Source organism: Macrobrachium rosenbergii, chromosome 46 (assembly GCF_040412425.1).
Source record: "Macrobrachium rosenbergii isolate ZJJX-2024 chromosome 46, ASM4041242v1, whole genome shotgun sequence".
Taxonomy (NCBI): domain Eukaryota; kingdom Metazoa; phylum Arthropoda; class Malacostraca; order Decapoda; family Palaemonidae; genus Macrobrachium; species Macrobrachium rosenbergii.
In genome coordinates, this window is record NC_089786.1 from 20,234,933 (window position 1) to 20,257,493 (window position 22,561).

At 40.8% G+C, this 22,561-nt stretch overlaps 1 protein-coding gene across 2 annotated transcripts in view; it reads left to right on the forward strand.

Annotated features, from left to right (window-relative positions):
- The first annotated feature begins 5,662 nt into the window (after positions 1-5,662).
- LOC136830268 (zinc finger protein on ecdysone puffs-like) overlaps positions 5,663-22,561 on the forward strand; it is a 161,975-nt gene continuing 145,076 nt past the window's right edge. The window contains exon 1 of one of the 2 annotated variants that reach the window (XM_067089648.1): positions 5,663-6,143. The gene's annotated coding sequence lies outside the window, so the exon portion shown is untranslated. The remainder of the gene's footprint in view (positions 6,144-22,561) is intronic. The other variant, XM_067089649.1, reaches the window with a different exon arrangement.

The following is a 22,561-nucleotide window of genomic DNA, read 5'->3' on the forward strand; positions in this document are numbered from 1 at the left end:
ATTGGAGAGGTATTATTATTATTATTATTATTATTATTATTATTATTATTATTATTATTATTATTATTATTTCATAATGTAACCAGACGACTGAGGTAATCTATTTAGATTTCGCAGGGCTGGCCCAGTGAATAGGTCTTTATTATTCACAACCATAGGAAAGCTTTGATAGAATAAGGGATTTAAACAATTTTAAGTGTTTGACGGCGTGTGCCCCGTGATGCATAGGGCAGAAATTTCAGAATTTTAGAGATTCCATGTATTTTATTCTCAGAAATTTTAAGTGACTATCCCCTGTCCACCTATGGTAAAAAACCAAACCTGAAAAGCCAGCTTCTTGTGCACAAGGGATCCGTTGCCCCTTGATGAATTTATCAGGATAAAGGGGTAATCCCTTGATGTGCAAAAACTTAAAACAGTTCAGATTTTCCGTTTTAACAATTTTATCTACAATTAGCTAAAGCTTTCTGTCTAGGCTACCATTGCCATTCTGCAAATGACAAGGAAATGGCATCTACAAAAAAGTTTATGGGTTATTTTATGAGGAATTAAGGAGGCTTTTACATTTGTTGACAAAACAAATAAGGTCACACTGAGCACAACCTTGGAGGATATGATATTCTTAGCATTTTCAGTCAGGCAAAGCATTGCCCACTTTGACCTAAAACAAAAGACTAGCTATGAATGCCTGGATGAACTATGGTTCTTCTCCCCTTAGCCCAGAATCACTTGAAGTTTTAAGAATTCCATATCTCAAAATAGTACCATCTGCCTTTTCAAGGTCAAACAGCGGGTCACATGATGGTGCTTGGAAGCAAAGGCTTAAAAAATGCAGGACTTTAGACATATTAACACGTCACATGTTGAAGGCATTTGTCAAAAACCACACTGGGCAATTTAAGATACCTTTCTTCTCTAAGAGCCAAGTAAGTCTTGCACTGACCATGCTAAAATTATTGTTTTGATATTTCTAATTTATAATCATTTTAGATTTTTAGATATAATGGCATTTGTTAAAGTGCAATGTATCCAAAATCCTTGTTACTTGATGAAGTAAATCGAGTTCTTATCACCACAAGGGACTGGTCGCTTTCAGAATTAGCTAGTGGTTTTGAGAATGGAGTTTACTGCTTTTGTGTCTAGAGTGCCATTAGACAGATCAATGGCATTATTTGCATTCTGAAATTACTGTGAATCTCTTTGAATTTCGCCAAGATCTTCAAATTTCTTCCAGTCTGCTTGGATAATACGCCATCAGGATAATCTTTGCACAGGTGGACCATTATTTGTGTTCATAAGTGCGGTTGCGAGGTCAGTTACATATCAGTTAACTATTGTCCTCAAATTACAATCGACCTGTCAATCACCACTAGTTATAGAGAGGTCAACACATAACAGAGTGCCTTTCTGGATTTAAAAATGTGCAGGTTTGCCTGCTTTGTGGATGCCTGTAACCTCATTTTCTATCAATAATGCAGTGGTATTGCCCTTCGTATTTAGCCTACTACTGTCTCCCCACAAAGGGTGTCTGCCATTTACGTCCCCTAACAGAATTAAAGGTTGTGGAAGTTGGTAAATCAACTCAATCAGATCTTCACAGGTGACATATTCCTCTGATGATAAAGAATATTGTATATTTCCTATAAAGACCAATTTTTACTGCTATGTCTTGAGGTGGTACATAATTTCAACGGTATGTAAAGAATGCCTTGACAAATATAAACCATACTTACCCCATGACTTCCTATCTAGAAGTTATATGGAGTTCTGTAGCACACATATGTTTTTGGGCATTGGATATTAATATTCAGCATAGTCTCCTGTAAAACAAACAATCAGAGGAAAAGTTTCACATACTAATGATCTAAATTCATCATATCTGGCCCTAAGTCCCAGACAATTTCATTGCAATATTATGAAGGTCACTTTTGTATCAAGACGCCTACAAGAAAAATCAGAATTTTTGGCTTAGTTGTGAGGTCTTTAGAATCTCTTAAAGACCCTGGGACTTTGGAATTAGTAATAGTTTTTAATTTTAAGGGAGGCTTATTGATACCTTTTCCTTGCTTCTGTTGAGGCAGGAAAAACTGCAAATGCTAGTGCATCTTTAGAAGCCAGTACACCAACAGGCATTGGTCGATGAACAATGCCCACTAATCCTGCTTCCAAGAAAACAGGCATATAGCAGGCAAAAGACTAAGACCATTACCTGCTGATGGTGCCTCTTTAGAGGCAAGGGCACAGCAACTAATGGTACCACAACTTTCAGTGAAGAGTCCAAGGATAATGTGTTTGTCTTATCCCTATGAGAGGAACAGATTTGAGGTGTCTCTTCATTAGTATTCATTCAATCTGTAAAAATAAATAGATAAATAGATACACCAGTCATTTTCATTTCTGGTATCTGATCTAATATCACCACTTAATTTGTATTTAGATTGATGGAGTAAATTCCATACCTGTTTATTTTCTATGGCTTTTTCAGAGTTCGTTACAATGGCTGGTTTGTTTTTGACTAATGTTATTCTAGAACAAATATATAGGGAGCAAACTATTTCTTTTGCCTCTTTGAAGCTTGTGTTGTTTGTCTTTTAATACTTGAACTTCTCTCTCCTATACCAGTCTGTTATAACTTGTGGGAAGGTAGCTGATCTTCACCATGGTTTTTACAGTCGGGTAGATTCTAGCTTTCTCCATGCTTGCCTTTCCCACAGTCTCTGCATGTAGTTTTTATTTTTAATCTTCCTTCAACCTGTATGGTTCAGTTTATAGTTCTGGCAGCAGAAAAATCTTTGGCATGGGGGAAACAGTTTTTACTTTTAGCTTTCACCAGGCAGCATATATTTTCTGTGGAAGTCTCAGAAGGTTAAAGGTATGCACGTAAGTAGACAATGGTGCTACTGCTTAACCCAATTACCTCTCTTCAGTCACTCCTTGACTTGTTAATTTTTATTGAATTTTCTCCTCTGAATAGTTCACCAACTCCTTTGATCGCATAACTCTGTTACCAGAACTCAGACTTTTACTGTGGGAAACTTCTACTTCATTGTCTATCATGATGGCTATTGATAAAATTTTTCAGCTCTCTTCCTTGGATGCCACTTCTGTTTAACATGAGCCATCGCCTAGTGCTTGGGGTTCTTTCCATACACTTTTACAGTCTCTGTAAGAACATCTTTATTCCATTCTGTGGCTTTGATAATAAAAACTTGGCAAAACATTCTTCAGAGAAACCTGGAAATATTTTTGTTTTTGAGCTAACTTCATGACTGCAAAATTTCCGAAACTTAGATTTTTTTGAAGAGGACTGGAGCGTGGAGAGTGAGGTCAAAGAGTTTTCATTACTAAACTCTTTAAGGGTTGGTTCAAATTCATGGCATTTGTTGAGTCGTTATTAGGCCCACAGGGACTACTTTTTTTTGCCTCCATCAGTGACACTGATAAGAACCAACTTCCAAATGTCCACCCACTACCCTACACTACAAGGATGCCACCAGCATAATTAGTGTGGCACAAATGTGAGCTAACCCACTTGATGGACGTGACACTGATAAGAACCAAATTCCAAATGTCCACTCACTACCCTACACTACAAGGATGCCACCAGCATAATTAGTGTGGCATAAGTGTGAACTAACCCACTTAATGGGCATGAGATTTTCAAGAGTACAATCATCCCCACTTTGACCATGCCAACTGGCAAACCTGATGGAATGCTGGGAGCCCTATCTCAAACATCAGCCTCCCCTGGATTCCACAGGCTAATCCTTGAGACAGTTCATTCTCAAGTACCAGATATGACAAATAATATTGATATCTCTCGGATCCAGGCGTTATTGGGTGGTTGACAAGAACACCATGGCTTTCACTCTTGGTTTTGAAAGTGAACCCGTCTAAGCAGCAATGTTATCCCCTCTTCAGAGTCAAGACAGTGAAAAGAACGAGTTAAAGACATTGGAAAGCATAGTGAAGAAAGGCAAAGTAAATTAACTGGAGTAACATGGTTTGCAGATGTATCAGGAAAAATCCAGCAGTTGCACTATGAAGTAATAGTTAGATAGGTTAGAGTGAAACATGGAAAATATCTGATAAAATCTAAAATATACTGAAGCAATAATGAAAAATAAAGAAAGAATATAGAGAGAAATTTAGAAACGAACCCAGGGAAGAGAGTTTCGCCCTGATTCGAGAACCCTCTCACCAGACACACAGCTTCAGCATACAATATAAACAGCTTTTGTAAAGACATGACTTCAAGAAGGCATTCTCTTATTGAAGTGGGAGTTCATGATGAAATATACAGTAGATTACATGTAAAAGTAATAAATACAGTTGCAAATATACACGCAAACGATACAATAATTCTGTCATAACAATACTGAACAAGGAAATTTAACGCAACAAATGGCATAAGCACGGTGCAATTAGTCAACTAAATTTTTCCTATCGATAATGTACCTGATCAAAGAAAAATAAGAAGTCAAAGCGGTAAGATTTAGAAACGAGATGTTAAGAATCATGGCACTGTTCTAGGCAGATGGTGGACTGATCCTTGTCTTATGCAGATTAAAAGGATGTGAAGGCGGTAGACCTAAATCAAAGAAAAACTGAACAGATTAAAGAAAGGAAAAGAGAAATTAATGAAAAGAACACTTATCTATGGGGAATTTAAGGAAATCCACGGAGAAGAAATTTGGTTTGATAACACCGAAAAGATACTGTTGATTAACAAAGCTAGTCTGAACACAGTAGAGTTAAATGATAGGTAAAGATTAAAAGGATGACTAAATGTTTACATTGTGTGGAGGCAAATGAGAATTTGGAACAATTATTACCGATATTAGGCTTCGTGTAGCGGCCACATCAGAAAGTTAGAGATAATCTAATAGCAGATATGGTACTATCCAGAGAAAAGTATTGATAATAGGAAGGAATTTATCAGTAGGATATGGTACCAATAGATGATGTAAACTTAAACTAGCACATGCGGAGGCAAAAATAGGACGACCAAGAGAGCCGATCAGAGACGCATCTCTACAACAACAATAACAACACAACTACTACTACTACTACTACTACTACTACTACTACTACTACTATTACTACTACTTTCATCACTTGATCGATCCACATAGTTCTTTACTATCGAATTAGTCTATTGTTATTTCATGTATAAAAACTATTTGTGTATAGGCTGCTAATGGGATGTTTGAGGTTTCTGGTTCTTCGTTGTTTTCTTCACAACTCTGATTTTGGGCACACTGTATAAGCTAGCCGTATGAAGCAAAGTGTTAAATTGTGCTAATTTCTCCATTTCTTTCTTTTGTAAGCCCAGTCTCAATATCATACTGTGGATTTACTAATACCTCGTGCATTTCTTTTCTTATCTTCAAGGCAAGGTCTCCAGCTAGGCCAATATTTACGGCGGTATACATTTAACTTTTCCTTTCTCTTTTGATTATGCTTAAACTGTGTTCTCCTTTTCCTGAGTATCATTCCATTTTTAACCATTCACATAGCTTTCTTTTCTCTTTTTCTTCATGTTTGTTTATTTTTATCAACATTGGCAACATCTATGGGTTGATGCTGGGAGATCCTTTTAAAAAATATTTCAGTGCTATGGAAACTGCTTTTAACTACCTCTACTCTGAGGAACATTTGCATATTTCGATGTGCAACTGCAATATTCTGTTTCCCCGCTGATTCAGTTGTTACAACTGAGAATAAGTTTGGTCTAGGTAATCCCTCCTGCTTAACATTTCCCTCTCTCAGAATTTTCTTGATTTTCCTTTGCCAGACTTAATTTGTAAATTAGCACGGCATCACTTCTCCGTGTACGCCGGTCAAAGCCGAAAAATAAGAGGTAAATCTCAAGTATCTGTGATTATCTATTCTTGCTTTCAGCGTCAATTTTGGAATGTTTGTCTTATTTCTGTTCCACCTTCATTAACGTAGCCCTTTTAAATATTCTCATTGGGTTTGACCACTAGTTCGCGCACTGTCAAGATTCCTTTTTATCTGCCGAATGTCGATATTACTTTGCTAGCTTCGTAACATCAGAGTTGTTTGTGTTGCTGTTGGTGTTGGACAATTACTGTCTGTGTTTTGAAACGTGTACAAAATCAAACGTGACCGGTATTAAGGTAATGACGATCATATTTGTTTTGAAAAGTAATAAACGTATCAATAAAAGTGTTTTAGGTTTGTGTTAATAGCTTCTGTGCAGCAAGATTAGACCGAAGCTGCGTAGACTAGTTATTGCAGGCTTGAACCTTGGTAGCTGTAGGCTAGCATGTTAGCCATAGCCAACCGCAGACGAAAACAAACCTAACATTTCTTAGAGTGCCATTTCTTGACCTAACCAGACCTTACCTTCATAATCTGTCGTAGGGCATCATGCCATGACCTGGCCAGGAAGGCTTTGCCTTCCCCTCTGGACCCACCCCCCAAGAAACACTAGCCTAAACATCGGAAAGACGTGATCCCGTCGACATGCAAACTACCCATGGTTGCGGCCCTTTCGGGTGGGTTCAGGGGGAGCCAAAGCCCCCTGGTCAGGTCAGGGCACGTTGCCCTAGGTTAGGTTAGGTTAGGTTAGATAGGTAAGATCTGATTAGGTCAGGACCTATCATTATGGGAAAGGTTATGTCTATTTATGCATGAGGAACCTGTCCCGGTCGACGACTGGCGGGAATCAGACCACGCAACCAAAGTGAAGTTTTACTGATAAAAGTATGGGCTTAGCAGATCCTGCCAAGTGAAAGCTTTCAAAACTATAGCCATGACTTAGACTTACAACTGACATGGAAAACAAGTTTCATTTTAGATATTATATTGGTAATTCTAAGGGTGTATACAATACACCACAGGTGAGGTAATCAGAGAAAGATTAGGAGATAATGAGGAATTTACCATCTTTTGTTTTTATGGTTAGTCTACTTGTATCCCTGAGGGGCTGGGACAAAACGCAGTGTCCTGCCGAGCTTTTGTCATGGTCAGTACGAACCCCTCAGGGATGAAGGTAAATACACATTATTATTATTATTATTATTATTATTATTATTATTATTATTATTATTATTCAGAAGATGAAACCTATTCATATGGAACACGCCCACAAGGGTCATTGACTGGAAATTCAAGCTTCCAAGGAATATGGTGTTCATTATGAAGAAGTAAGAGGCGGTAAAGGGAAATACAGAACAAAGAGTTCTCACTTATATATTAAAAAAGAAAAGATGAATTTATTAATAGAGAGAAATGCATTAAAGTGTAAGGAGAATAGTGTTAGGGTACCTAGTAATATATTGCATCTTTGCTTGAACTTCTGAAGTTCCAGTTGCACAATATCCTCTTGGAGGCTGTTCCACAACCTAACGGTGTGAGGAATGAAGGACCTCTGGAACTGAGAAGTTTGACAGCGAGGCACATTTACTGCATAGTGGTGCTGCTGTTCAGTGGTTGCTCTCGGCAGGTAGTGTGGATCAGGGATCAGTTGCGAAGGTGAAAGATCTCTGTTGAAATACAACTTATGAAAAAGTGACAAACGAGACCATCCTGCTGCTATTAGGAAACAGAAACCTACCAACACGAAGCACTGGATCTAAAAGAGATAAATCTTTGGCAGAAGCAGACATCCAAGCTGGATAACAGTATTCTAGTATAGGAAGCACAAATGACCTAAAATAGGTTGCATTAATTTTATCACTGTTATAAATATATAAGGCCTTACGAACAATACCTAAGTTTTGATTAGCATTTGCTGAAACTTTTGTGAGATGTTTCAGAAAAGTTACATGTGAGTCAAGAGTTACTGTACTCTGAGAATAGTTAAAGCATCAGCTCATTCTGCAAAGTTCCATCCACCTGAAGGGGAGGATGGTGTGGGAAATCTGTATGAGATCTGCTAATTAAAAGGATGGTAAGTTTCTCATTATCTCTGCATATTTTTCAGATTACCTTACCTGTATTGCATTATGTACACCCTTTTCTATATTGTTCAATCAAAAAATTTCATTAATAAACAATATCTACTTGTTGAGCTCTTCCTTAGAATTACTAATATTTTCATTAGAAACCTAATTGTTTTCATAGGAACAAAGAGATACATCACAATATTTTTTACCTGTGCTTCCAAACCTTGGTGTCTGCAACAAGTAGTCAGCATGGGGTATTTGGGAGGTCAGCAGTCAATTTATTGGGCTTTATCTTAAGCCCACCATCATCTTGAAGAACTGTCGTGTTTAAGGTACTATTGTAATAGGACAGTATGGAAATCCAAAGCAGAAACAGCACAATAACTAACATGTCTCAGGCAAAATCATAAACAAGGGACTAATGCTAAGGAAACGATTTAATTGGCTGAATAGATTGGCTGCGCTACTTTTTCAACCTAACCACACTCAAGCGTTCTTAGTGTTTGACAGACTTCCTCCTCTATCTGAGGACCTGTAGAGGTGTGTCCTCATCCACCATTAAACGATATTGAGCTATACTTAGTTCAGTTTTCAAGCATAGAGATGTGGACCTGTCCTCAAAACCCTGATCTTAATGACCTCATCAAGTCATTTGACACTCCTAACCAGAAGAGGGCCGATCTGGTTTTCTGGAACCTAGACGTCCTGCTCAAGTGGCTCACAGGCCCCCTTTTGAACCCCTCGGTTCTGTTTCCCTAAAGGACCTCACTCAGAAGACACTCTTCCTCGTAGTTTTGGCGACTGCAAAGCGTTTAAGTGAACTACAAGCTATTGACAAGAAGGTAGGCTTCTCCCAAGGAGATGCAGTGTGCTCTATTACCCTAGGTTTCCTCGCCAAGAATGCGGACCCATCCAAGCCCTGGCCTCGTTCCTTCCACCTTAAGAGTTTAATGGAAATCCTGGGCCCGGAGGAAGAGGAAAGGGTTCTTTGCCCCGTTAGCCTAGAGCCCTAAGATATCTGTGAAGGACCGAGAAGATCAGAGTGCCATCCAGCAACCTCTGGTGTTCTGTCAAGAATCCTTCTCATCTTCTTTCGAAGAATGCATTGTTGTTCTTCCTGAGGGACCTGATTTCCGAGGTGCATTTTTGGATTCAGGAGGACATTGTGCCTTCATTCAAAGTGAAAGTGCATGAAGTCTGAGCATTTGCTACCTCTCTCGCTTTCAAGCATAATTTGTCCCTTTCGTCCATTCTTTGGACCTTTTGGAGGTGCAAATCAATCTTCGCGTGTCATTACTTAAAAGAAATCGACACAGTGTTTGAGAATTGCAGTACCCTGAGGTTAATTATCAGTGGCTGGCATGGTACTGGGGGAAGAAGGATAGGAAGTATTCTTTCTCCTGTCTCGTAGCCTTGATGTAAGATGTCAAGTTTTTTGGGGAGCCCCGGGGTACTTTGTACCTGGAGTGCCCACCAATCTTAGTGGATTGGCAGTGGTTTTTTGTCAGCGTAGGTGACAGCGTTGTATGGTTGTTTGTTTTATTGGTACTGCGCCCAGGGCAAGGGCACTCATTACATTTGTCTTGTCAGGGATCAGACCTACCCTCCGTTGCAAGACTGCCACTTATGTAGAGGTGACCCTCGGCTCAACCACCATGCCACTACAGGTTAAGATGAGCACCAGCCAGAGGCAGTATTCATTTGCAGTAGCCCTCTTATCAGGTAAGGAAATGACAAGCATTGTTCCAAATGCTAGCTATCCTTTCTATTTCAAAGTCATTATCACACCTTAATGTTTTGGAGTGGGATATGTCCATTCATCCCACCCCCTATCAGCTTGGGATTCAGCTATGTAATTACTTGGTAAGTTACTTATATGAAAATGAAATTTTCATAATAAAATTAAGTTTCATATATACTTAACAAGTAATTACAGAATCAGAGCTCTCCCTCCTCCTCTCTAATGGACGTAAAGGCACAAACAGAATGACGCTATTGGCTACATCGTTCCAACACTACCTGTGAAGTGGGTGGGGCTTGTTACCTCCACTAACTATCAAAGTGCTACCGCGATTTTTAAATAAAAGGCTACCACGTGAGGTTAAAACTATAGCTGTGTAATTACTTGGTAAGTAGGCTATATACTATGAAACTTAATTTTATTATGAAAATATCATTTTTATCATAGTCCTACCTTAGTCACTTGGCACTCTGCACAGTCCCTGATGCAGAAGGAAAAAGTGTTTGTTGGCAGCAAGTGAGAGTGGATATCCCCCCCCCAACTCAGCCACCTAACACTACTTGAACCAACTACAGTAGTTACCAAATTTTAATGACTGATTCCAGGTCATTCTGGAATACTCCTACATAAGTAATTACATAGCTATTAGTTCACTTTACACGGCAGCTTGAATTCAAAATTTCGCGGGTAACACTTTGCACGTCTGTGCAGGTGACTAGTTCTGCCCGCTAGCGGGAATATTAGGAATGACTTTAGCAGATAACCTCACTCTGTTCCTGCCGTGCTCGGGTGAACACCAAGTATTGCGGCAGCTGTATTAATCATTTTCCGGATATATAAACTGTATCTGGATTTCGGTGGTTTACACGTCCACTGGAACGCGTATTAGTAACCTTCATGAAATCTTGGGATGAGTTTTTTCCTTGGTTTTTTTATTAAGTTGATTCATTATCAGAACTATTGTCTAAGTCTTTTGTTTACATCTAGGCTTGCGAGCCGCAGATAATAACTTTGCCCTTAAGTAATCCTCGTATGTGTTACGCCATTCCTTTAGGCTAAGTCTTTTGCATTCTGTTTTGCTTACTGGGTCTAGATTACTTGCAAACCTTCGGTATAATTTTGCCTTAAAATGAATTTTCGAATGGTGTTCTCCCAGCTTAGATGCTTGCAAGTTGCCGATATAATTGCTTAAAAGTAATTCTTCAATGTTTCGTTGTTCTTTTAGGATAATCCAGGCAAAACTTTTATTTGCCTTGACTACTTGCGTGCCGCCGACGTAGTTTTGCCCTCATATGTAATTCTTGCATCTTAAGCAGATTACTGTACTTGCAAGCCTTCAGTATAATTTTGCCTTAGTTTTGCCTTGAATGTTTCGTCATTCTTTTGGTCTAATATAGGCAAACTTTTTTTTCTTTTGCCTAGGCTACTTGCGAGCAGCTGATGTAGTTTTGCCCTAAAAGTAATTCTTGCATCTTACGCCATCCCTTTAGTCCAGATTTTTACATCAGTGGGGTTTACAGGGCGTAGACTGTTCGCAAGCCGTCGTTATATGATTGCCTTAAAAGTAATTCTTGGATATTTCGTCATTCCTTTGGCATTTTATGTTTGTTTACCAAACCTAATAGACTTGCTAGCCGTCGGTAAATAATATTACGTTAACCCTCACATTTTCCCTTGCAGAGAATTGAAAGTGTAGGGGCAAAAATAGTAAGGAGAGAAGGGTGCTTATTTTGCAACTCATAGATTTTATAGCAAGCTTCCTCTTGAGCTGAGGCAGTTTGAGGATTTGAAGTCTTTCAAACGAACTTTAAACTTTTTTGTTTATCAATGCTGTGGTATGGAATATCACACAGTGAATGCGGAGCATGCAGTGTGATGATGCATGCTCAGGGCAATACATCTGATGAATAACCTTTTAATTTGATAAACATGCCCTGCAAACACTGGTGTGAACCTAGATAAGTGTCAACAAGTAACAAGTTATAACACTTTTCGTCAGCCGAGAATCGGTCCCAGTATTTGCCTCGTCAGTATATTGTGTAGAGTACTCGCTTCCTCAGTACATTTACGAAATTTTACCTTTTTTTCTGAGAAGTTTCTCATTTCTCCTGTGCAAGGACAATGCACATCTAGGTTGACGGGCAGATCGTGATGTTCCACACTTCCAGTACCCAGCAGCAGCCACTTGCCCCCATTTCAGCCTGGTGCCAGGTCATGATACGACTGCTAGATGGCGCCCACTAGCGCCATCTGCCGTCTGGCACCAACTTATGCTCTGAGCAGCCAAAGGCTCCCAAAAGCGCCCGAGTGCCCATGGGCGACTTCTACCATCTGGCGCCAACTCGTGCTTTGTGCAGCCAGGGTGCCCATAAGTGCCCAAATGTACAAATCTGACATACCCTTTTTCTCTCCTTCTACTAGCCCTATGTGTTTATCCACTGGCTTGCGCGCCTGGCTCCCTAGCTTCCTTCCCATACCATCGCCAGTCTTGCGTTTGGGTTAACAGAAAATTAACCTTGCAAGTGAGTGTTTTGTAGTGGAGGAGGCGATTATCCTGCCCGCCGGTTCTCCTAGACCTAAGTCACTGTCATACTCCCCTAGACCTAGGAGGAGTCATACTGAGAGTCCAATGGAGGCTGATGGGAAGTCCCCCAGGTAGTTGTCCCCTTTGTTGAACCTGTTGCACAATCCCAGGCATCGACAGACAGGCACTGAAAAGGCGTCTTGGTGGAAGTGTAATAGAGGAGGTGGTTGCTCATCCTGCTGACTCTCCTAGACGAAGGTCCTTGTCAGACCCCTAAACCTGTGAGGAGGCATACTGGAAGTCCAAGGCAGGTCAGTGGGGCTTGCCCATGGGTAGTCGCCCCCTCAGTCGAACCTGTAGTACATTCCCAGGTATTGGCAAACAGCCATTGGAAAGGCATCTTGAAGGATGTGTAGTGTTAGACAGCCACTGGAAAGGCGTCTTGGAGGATGTGTAGTGTTATCATCTCTCATCGAATTGATGTCTTCCTGAGCACCTGGTGCCATCCTATTAGTGTCTGGCCCCAGTTCCTGTTCTCGCAGCGCCTATTCCCAGACGCCCGACACCAGTTCCCGGGTGCTCAGTGCTCTCTTTAATACCTGGCGCCAACCTTCAGAGCTCCCATTGTCTGCTAAACTGTTTTTCTTTCTTGAGTGCCAGTCTCTGATTGAATGCCTGGTTCCGGCTTTTCTAGTGGCTGGCACCAGTCTGTGATGAAGGTGCCAACCCTACAGTATCAGACTCCCGCCCCTGAGCGCCATACAGACCGTTCAACAACGTTTTGGCTCCCTTCAGTCGGTCCCACTTTTGCCTAGGGTTCAAGACGAGCCGACGTTACTTCCTTTTTAGCGATAGTTAGTGTCTCAAAGTCCTGTCCTTTGCAGATAGGGACTTTTGCGTCCCAAATTTTGAGCTTGTTAAAGGAATCTCCCTCCCCTGGCATTTTTTCTTTGTCCTCCAAGAAGTCTCTCAGGGAGGTGGAAGTTTGACTTTAGTTGAAAAGGGAGCAAGACAAGTGTCTTTGGACTTAGCTCCCTCTGGTGCTTCGATGGAACAAGACCTCCTTGTCAGAGATCTTGTCAAGATTTTGAAGTAAAAGGTTTTTTTCTTGACTAGCAGCAGGAGCACAGGCTAAGAGGATAGAGAACTCCCAAGTGTTTACTGAGAGACATCACCTTTGATTGTCTCTTAGCCCTGTCTTGTTTGGACAAGGACAGTTGAGAGGGGTTTTAGAGCTTTCCATTCTTTTCTCTGTAATTTCAAGAAGAGAAAACTCTGGTGCTCCTTTTCTACTGTGAGAGTGACACAGTTGCAGTCAGCCCTGTTATATTTGCCTACAGATCTATATCATCTCTTCCTCAGAACACAGTCTCTGTTGCAAGAGTCAGCTTCCTGGATGTCAGTTTCAACTCTCTGAACTTTCATATTTTCCGTCTGTCTAGAGAATCTCTGCTTGTTTCAGACAGTCTGCAAATATTGCCCCTTTTTTCTTCTTTCTTGGACCATTAGTGGGTGAATCTACTGTTCTGGGTACTCTGTCGTCCACCAAGATGTTAGTCAAGTTAGACAAACTTCATATGAGTCGGACCTGCAGTGGTGGCTATGCATACATAGATGAAATAGGGAACTCCCTTCTTCCTCCAAGCTTGGACCTAGTCTTCTGCTTTTCACCTTGGATCTTGGTCAAGGAACCCACGTGTTAACCGGAAACTTTCCTGGTCATGCTACCCGGATCATGGATCCTTCTCACATATGTTAGAGAGCTGTAAGCATTTCTCTTTGGAGCTTCAGTGCTTCTTGACCTTAGTTTACACCTGGACTGTGGTAGTTCTCTCTAGACAAGATTTCATTCCTAGCGTATGTACATAGAAGAGAAAGGCTCATTTTCTCTCCAAGCAAGAGAACTTCTACTGTTAACAGATTGGATTCAATTTCATTCAAGTTGTCTGAAAGTTCTTGCAGACGAATTGAGAGCAGGTACTTCCTTACGTCCTCTGGTCTGGCGGGAACTGTGGAATCCATGGGGCAGACCATCTATGTTCTTATTTGCCACCTCAAGGAACCTTCAAAGCTTCAGAAATCACCTGTATGAGGCTTTTCTGCTAGTCTTGTTGCTTAAACTAGTGTGGTTGCAGAGGTCATTCTCCTAGCCCCGTCTGCCATTCTAAGTGGGCAGTCTCTACCCCTCTTCTTTGAGACATCTATGGCTCATTTTCAGATACCCCTTCTGTACCTGAAGAGATCTACGTCTTTCATACTCCATCAATAAGGGTTGTTGTTGTTGTTGTTGTGGTTCCCCAGACTCTGTTATGCCAGGAAGCCTGCACCGCGCAAAGAAGGACACCACGCTTACTGGATCTGACCATAACTGTGTGGTAGTGTGGATGTTGTGTTGTTGTCTAAGGGCTGCCAAGTTAGGGCAATCTACTAAGAGATGTGTAATTGTGTGGGGACTAACTTGGCAGAGTGGACATATGTCTGTTTGGGTGTTGTCTATCACGGTGTTTGTAGGTGTTTAGTGATTGGTGATGACCACAGCGAAGTCGAGTCAGGTGTACTCTCTCCAATCTTGAGAGCTGTGTTTCTGTACTGCTTATGTTGGGTGGGGGGGTGCCTAGTATTTTGTTGTTGGGAAGGTTATTAAGTGCTTGTCTGGTGAGGTGAGTATGGATGTGCTTTTTGTTTTGTGTGCTGTTTGTGGGTGGTGGTATAGAATTCAAGATATCTGTATAGTGTCTGTGTGGTGTATTCACTATTTGCCTGTGTGTTGGAGGGTGGTCGTGAAGGTAATAGCATGGGCTGTTTGTGTTGTTTATGACCGATGCCAAGAATTGTGTGCCTCTCATGTCTAAGTGTTGCCTGATGGTGAGAATCTTGGTTTCCAGCGTGTAAGTGTTCTATTGGTGTGGATTGTGTACTGCCAAGGATGATTCTCAGAGCTGTGTTTTGTATTATTTGTAGTTTGTTTAGTTGTGTGTTGGATATGGCAGGGTGCCAGGCTGGGCTGGCGTAGTTTATTATGAGCGGATGTATTGTTTGTATACTGTGATGAGCGTTTCTTTTTGTTGTCCAAATGTTGTGCCTGTTAGTGATCTTAGTGCATTTAGTCTAGGTCTGCATTTCTTGATGATGTTACTGACATGTGGAACAAATGACACTGAAGTGTTGTATGTGACTCCTAGGATTTTTGTTTCGTGTGTGTGTGGAATTGTGGTGTTGTTCAGCGTTGCTGTGGGTCTGTACTGATGTTCTTTGTTGTGACTAGTGAGTAGTGTACTTGTGGATTTTGTTGGTGCTACCTGTAATCTGTTTTGTGTGAGCCAGTTTTCAAGTTGTGTTATGTAAGTCTGTACTTGTGTGGAGCATACGTTTTTGTCTGCATGTATTGATATGATTGTTAGATCGTCTGCATATGAGGAGATGTATATGTTGTTAGGTGGTGTTGGTATGTCATGCATGAATAGGTTAAAAGTGTTGGGCTTAGGACGGAGCCTTGTGGGGCGCCGTTCGGGAAGTTTCTGATTTTGGATGACTCGCCATTGTGGTGTACAAATGCTTGTCTGTCTGTTAAGTAATTGGCGAGCCAGCGTTTGGTGTTGTTGTGTAGTGTGGTGTTGTAAACTTTGTTGATGAGAAGTGGTCTAGAGATGGCGTCAAAGGCTTTACTTATGTCTATTGTGATTAGCAGTGTTCTTTGTGGTGGGCGTCTGGAGTTAATGCCATCTTGTATTTTTGTGTAAGGTTGGTGAGTAGTGTTGTTGTGGAGTGGTGTGGTCTGTAGCCATGTTGAGTGGGTGACAGTGGTATGTGTGGTGTGGTTTTGCGTAAGATGAGGCGTTCTACTACTTTTGATGGTGTGCAGAGTAAAGTTATAGGTCTGTATGAAGCTGCTTGTGTAGGTGTTTTGTTTGGTTTTAGAAGTGCTATTATTTTCCCCAGTTTCCAAATGTGTGGTATAATGCAGTGTGCGTATGAATAATTGGCTATTTTTGTCAGTGTTTGTGTGCCATGGGGACCTAGATGTTTTAAATGAATGTTTGAAATGTTATCGATGCCCATGGCTGCAGAGTTTTAAGTTGTTTAATGATTCTAGCAGTGTCTTCTGTTGTCGCTAGTATTACTGTGTAATCTAATGGGAACTGTTGTTTGCGTCTGTAGATGTGTCTGTCTTCTTTGTATTTGCGTAGGTGGCTGATTTTTGCGTAGTGGTTTATTAAGATGTTGGCTTGTTGTTTGCGTGAAGGGATCTTGTCAGATGTGGTGATTGAGGCGTGACTTTGGGTATTCCCACTGTTTGAATTGATGAGACTGTTGATAGTTTTGTGTAGTTTGGATGGGTTGGTTCTGTAGTCTAGTGTACCTTGAAAAGTTTGCCAGTTCTCTGTCTGTTTTTGAGTTAATTTGGTGTTTATTTCTGTGTTTAAATCATGTATGCGATTTGTTGTGATTTGTGTGTGTGGGGTTGGTGTATTTCTTAAATTGTTTCGTTCTGTTATGAGTCTGTTTATGTCAGGCGTGAAGTTTGGGTTGTAGTGTTTTCTGTTGCCTTTAGGAACGTTTCTTTTGTCTGCATTGTTTATTATGTCGTTGAATTGTATTGTTGTGTTGTTTAGTGTCTGTGATGATGTTATGTGTGTGCGGTTTAACTCCTGGAAATGAGCCTCAGTGGTTTCAAAGTACTCATCCCAGGCGGCCGGCTTGTAGTTAGGGATGGTGTGTCTTGTATGTGAGAAAGTGTCATGTGTGTTTGGAGTGTTATTAAAATAGGAAGGTGGTCTGATGATAGGTCTGTTTGTGTTTTCCATGTGATTGATGGTGCTATGTTGGGTGAGCAAAATGTTATCCAGACCTGGTATTCTGGGGAAGTGAGACTAAAGTTGGCTTGGTGTGGTATGTGTGTGTGCATATCTGTGTTGTTTAGTATGTATAGCTGATCTAATTGTGTTGAGATGTCTGTGCCTCTTTGTGTGATGTCTTGATGGGCGTACCAGTCTGTGTGTTTGGCATTGAAATCTCCTCCCAGAAGTATATCTGGGAGGGTATTCAACGCCTGCAGTCTAATTGTGAAGTTTGCTGGTAAACCCGGTGAATATTCTGGAGGGATGTATGTGTTGATGATTGTGGTTTGTTTATTGTGCCCTATTTTGATATTAAATGCTTGTAGTTCTGTGTGTCTGTCTACTTGTGTTAGTGTTCTGATGTACTGCGTTTTTTCAATGTAGGATATGTTATGGTGTATGTATGTGATGAGGCCTCCGCCATCACCATGTTGTCTGTCTTGTCTGATGGCTGTGTAATTTGGTATGTTGGGTGTTTTATGTGTGTGTTTTCAGTTTTGTTTCTTGAATGATGGCTATGTGGATCTTTTGTTTGTGCATGAAATGTTTTAGTTCAATGTGTTTGTTGATGAATGCCGTCAATGTTTAATTGTAAGATGTTTATGTTGATGAACGATTATGTCTAAGTGTGTGAGTGCGTGTATTTAGTGGTGCATTTCTGTGGGCATTAGGTGAGTGTGTGCTATGGGGTGTTGGGGTTTGTGGGGATGTTTGATTTGTAGGAATGGGTGATGGTGTTCTGGGATTGGAGGAAAGTGTGGTAGATGTGGGAGATGGTGATCTGTGTGGTGTTGGTTGGTTGGTGTTTTGTTGGATAGGAAGTGCTTGTTGTGTATTGTTATTGTTTGTTTGTGTGTGTGTGTTACGGCATATGATGCACTTCAATGTACATTGTAGTCTTTAGTGTTCTCAGTGTGGTGCACGAAGGTGTACCCACCCACCACACAAGTTGCAGTGGACTGATCCACCCCCGCGCAGAAGCTGACTGACTCGTGTGCTGCAGATGGGACATGTGTAGGGGCCTGGGTTTAATTCTATGTCACCTTTAAAGGATTAATTGTAGGGATATAGTAGCCGGGTTACCATATCCCTTCAGAGAAAAAAACTGGAATCCAGTTGCGCCTTCGCCACCCTGGGCGCGGTACCCTCGGAGCATTGGGGAGCCACTCCTCCTCTTCTCCCCTCCCTTGTCTTCGCAGTGGGGTTGTATTGTGGACGTTTGATCCAGGCGGCCGTCTGTTCCACCGCCGTCTGGAGAGGTCCCACGGCGATGACGCGTCCACTCCGGAACCATCAGTAAGGGTATTGATCTATGCTTAACTAAGTGCTTAAACACAGGGGCCTAGCTTTTGACAACCTTATCTGGTGTTTGATTGTCCAGGGGAGGAAGGAATCCAGTTTTCTGGAGCCTGGATGTATTCTGAATGAGTGACGAGCCCCTTGTTTGATTCCCTGTGTTCCTCTTCTCGGCAACCTTACATGGAAGACATCCTTCTGAGTGACCTCTGGCTTCGACTAGGACTCACCAGTGAGATCCAAGTCATTGTTTAGAGAAGGTATTTTCACAGGGAGATGCTTTTTTCCTCCATTACCTTTGGATTTTTAACTATAATGAGGATCTTTTCAAGCTCTAGATCCGTCCCTTCTCCTGTAGGAAGTAAACGGACATCACTGACTGAAGAAGAGAGAACCTTCTGTCCAGCTACAGCTTTTCGGGTCTTTACTTGAACGGAATCTGACTAAGATCACATCCTGAAAAGGGCTTATTTTTTTAATGCTTAAGGAAACATTTTGCCTTTTAAGTGAAAGTCAAGGACATCAGAGCAGCCTCTTCCACCTTATCTTTCAGGCTCATTTGTCCTTTACTTCTATTCTACTTAGTCCTACTGGAATTATGTTCGTCCTTCGCGTCTCTACTTCCATCCCACATAGCCCTACTGGAAGTATAGTTGTCCTCTGCGTCTCACTTTCTTTTCAAGTGATCCCAATCATCTAGCTCGCCTGTTGCCTAGTTCGCTGGGCGACAGCTACAGTCTGGCGTCAGCTGCTGTCTTGCACCAGCTATGGAGCTTCCAGAGCCACTAGCTTCTGGCTCGTCTGGCTCCCAGCTCGCCTGGCGCCAGCTTCCACGAGCGCCTGCTAGCTACTACAGGCGCCCCCTAGCTCCCACAGGCGCCCCCTAGCTCCCACGAGCGCCCCCTAGCTCCCACGAGTGCCTGATAGCTACCACAAGTGCCTGCTAGCTCCCACGAGTGCCCGCTAGCTACCACAGGCGCCCACTAGCTCTTAGCTCAGCTGGTGCTCAGCGCTTCTGGCGCCAGCTACAGCCTGAATCCAGATCATTCTCCGAGCTTTAAAGCCCTCTCCAGCTCTGTGGGAGAATAGGGAGGTCTCTGTCCTTTTGGAGTTTTTCAGAGGACCATCCTTTACGGATGGTGATACAGCAAGATCCGTTTCATTCACTGACTAGAATGTATTGCCCTCATGGACTTCTGACTTGGGACACACTCAGAATTAAGAGAGCAGTTTGCCTTCTTTTAAGTAAAGCTAAAGATGTCATGGTAACCTTTACCTCTTTAGCTTGCATACTTTTTGTGCCTTGTACATCCATTCTGCCTTCAAACTACTGGGAATGTAATAGTTCTTTGTCTCAATATTTTTAATGGAAGTTAAACAGTGTTGAATCTTTCAGTGCCTTGAGACCATTTCTAGTGACTGGCATGGCATCACGGAAGGAAGCATAGGATTGTTTTTTCCTACTGTCTCTTCATCTTGTAATAAGATGTCGAGCTTTTTGTGGAGCCAGAGGGTACATTGTACCTGAAGCACCCACCACTCTTAATCCTTAAACGCTGAGCCTCTATTTACAAAAGTGTCTGCCGTATGCCGGCGGCGTTCGGGAGTTAGCGCTGAAGCGGAAAAAAAGTTTTTTTTTTTAAATCACAGCACGCTTAGTTTTTAAGATTAAGAGTTCAATTTTGGCTCCTTTTTTTGTCATTGCCTGAAGTGTAGTATGCAACCATCAGAAATGAAAAAAAATATCATTATCATATATAAATATTGAAATATACTGTATGACAGCGCAAAAAAAAAAAATTTCATATATAATTGTATACAAATCGCGCTATGAGCAAAACGGTTAAAGCTTATGAATTATTTTTTTTTTTCGTTGCATTGTACATTAAATTGCGGTGATTTTGGTATATAACAAATTGTAAAACGATCAAAGCAACACAGAGAAAATATTATCACAAAATGATGCATGAATTCGTAACGTGCTGACGTAAAAAAAAGTTTTTTTTAAAAATTCACCATAAATTGAAATATTGTGCTAGAGACTTCCCGTTTGTTGCAAAATGAAGGTAATTGATTGAATATTACTAGACTGTAAGTGTTTTAGCTTACAATTGCAGTTTTTTACCATTTCGGTCGAGTTAAATTTGACTGAAGGTCGAATTTTTTCTATTTATCGTGATTTATATGAAAATATTTCAAAACTGATAAAAGCTACAACAATGAGTTATTTATTGTTGTATTCTACATGAAATTGCGCACATTTTCATATATAAAACTTTATGTAATGGCTATTAGAAAAACGGTGCAAACATTACTACAAAGTGACGAAAGAATTTCTGAGATTTTCGGCCAAGTTACAGCATGAGCGTAAGGAAAAAGTTTTTTTTTTTTAAATTCACCATAAATCGAAATATTGTGCTAGAGACTTCCAATTTGTTGCAAAATGAAGGTAAATGATGGAATATTACTAGAATGTAAGAGTTTTAGCTTACAATTGCGTTTTTCTACCATTTCGGTCGAGTCAAAGTTGACCGAAGGTTGAAAATTTGGCACTTATCGTGATTTATATGAAAATATTTCAAAACTGATAAAAGCTACAATCATCGGTTGTTTTTTGTTGTATTTTACATGAAATTGCACACATTTTCATATATAAAACTTTATGTAACGGCTAATATAAAACAGTGCAAAAATTACGACAAAGTGACGAAAGAATTTATGAAATTTTCGGCCAAGTTACTGCGCGCAGACGTAAGGAAAAAGTTTTTTTCAAAATTCACCATAAATCGAAATATTGTGCTAGAGACTTCAAATTTGTTGCAAAATGAAGGTAAATAATTGAATATTACTAGAATGTAAGCGTTTTAGCTTACAATTGTTTTTCGACTATTTCGGTCGAGTCAATGTTGACCGAAGGTTGAAATTTTTTGTAGTCGACGTACGGTACGTCCACTCGTCACCCGACAGACAATTTTAGTCGACTTATGATACGTCCAGTCGGCGTTTAAGGGTTAATGGATGGGTTTTGGTTTTATATAAGTGTAGGTGACAATATTGTCTGGTTTTTATTTTGGTGCTATGCCCAGGGCAAGGGTGAGCACCTATCATGCTTTGCTAGCCACAGAATACTTCCTTCGCTACAAAGTTCGTAGTAAGTAGGAGGTGACCCTTTGATCTGCCATGAGAATGTCCAGAAATAATTTCCAGCGACTCATGAGCAACGTTTAGCCCTTTTGGTACTACAAAAAATGCCTCTTGATATACAGTTTGCTGGAGGCTCAAGCTGTGCCTTTAGTTACATTTGGTAAGCCCTCACTAATTCTCTATCAAACAGCATCTTCATTTTATAAATGACTTAGTTCTCCCATACATCAACTACCTGGTAAGGTCCATCAAACCTAGGCACCAACTTGTTGGAAGAAAGATATCCTGAAAACACCATTTTTGTAAGAAATAAAAGTAACCTTCCTGAAAGGGTTTATTTTAAGGATTGCCCTCAGCACATGGGTTTCTAGTCTCAGCTGACAGTACAGTATGGGAAGACTGTGAATTGTCAAGAAAGCCTGTTGGGATGTTCTTAGCTTATGTACATTGATCTCAGTATATGAATGCTTGTAGCTTAGAAGTGCTCTTGACAAGCCTTTTCCGTAATGACAAGCAGCAGCTCCCCTATTGTGCAACTAACATGCTATGCTGCACCGTTACTGGAGGGTTTATAAAGGGTTGTCTGGACATAGATGATAGAGTACTTGTCAGTGTTACAAACTCTTGAGAAGTAAAGTCAGGACTATTGTCAGTCATGGTCTTATTTGGTGAGTGTGGAAAAGAGGTAAAAATCCTGTCCTCAATAACTGTACATACTGTGGTGCTGCTTTTATTCCGAATGGGAATTGCTGTAATTCACTTGGAGTAATTATCAACTGACTTGAGACAGCAAATATACTCATTCAAGGTTGTAGGAAGACTAATAAGGCCTATAACTACCAACTCAAAGGGAGTCGTGGTTGATATCCACTAAATTGGTGGCACAGTCATTACTCCTGAGACCTTGTAAGTCTGACATTCCTTGCAAATTTGGCACACATCTCTGATCACCTTTTTCCAGCATTGATGTTAGACAAAAATACAGAGCATGGCTATCATTTAACCAGTTCCCATATAGGCATTCTGGATATGTATCCACAACCAGGTCAATTTAGACACTGAAGGTAATACTAGGACAAGGTGCTCATCACGTGTATGCTTC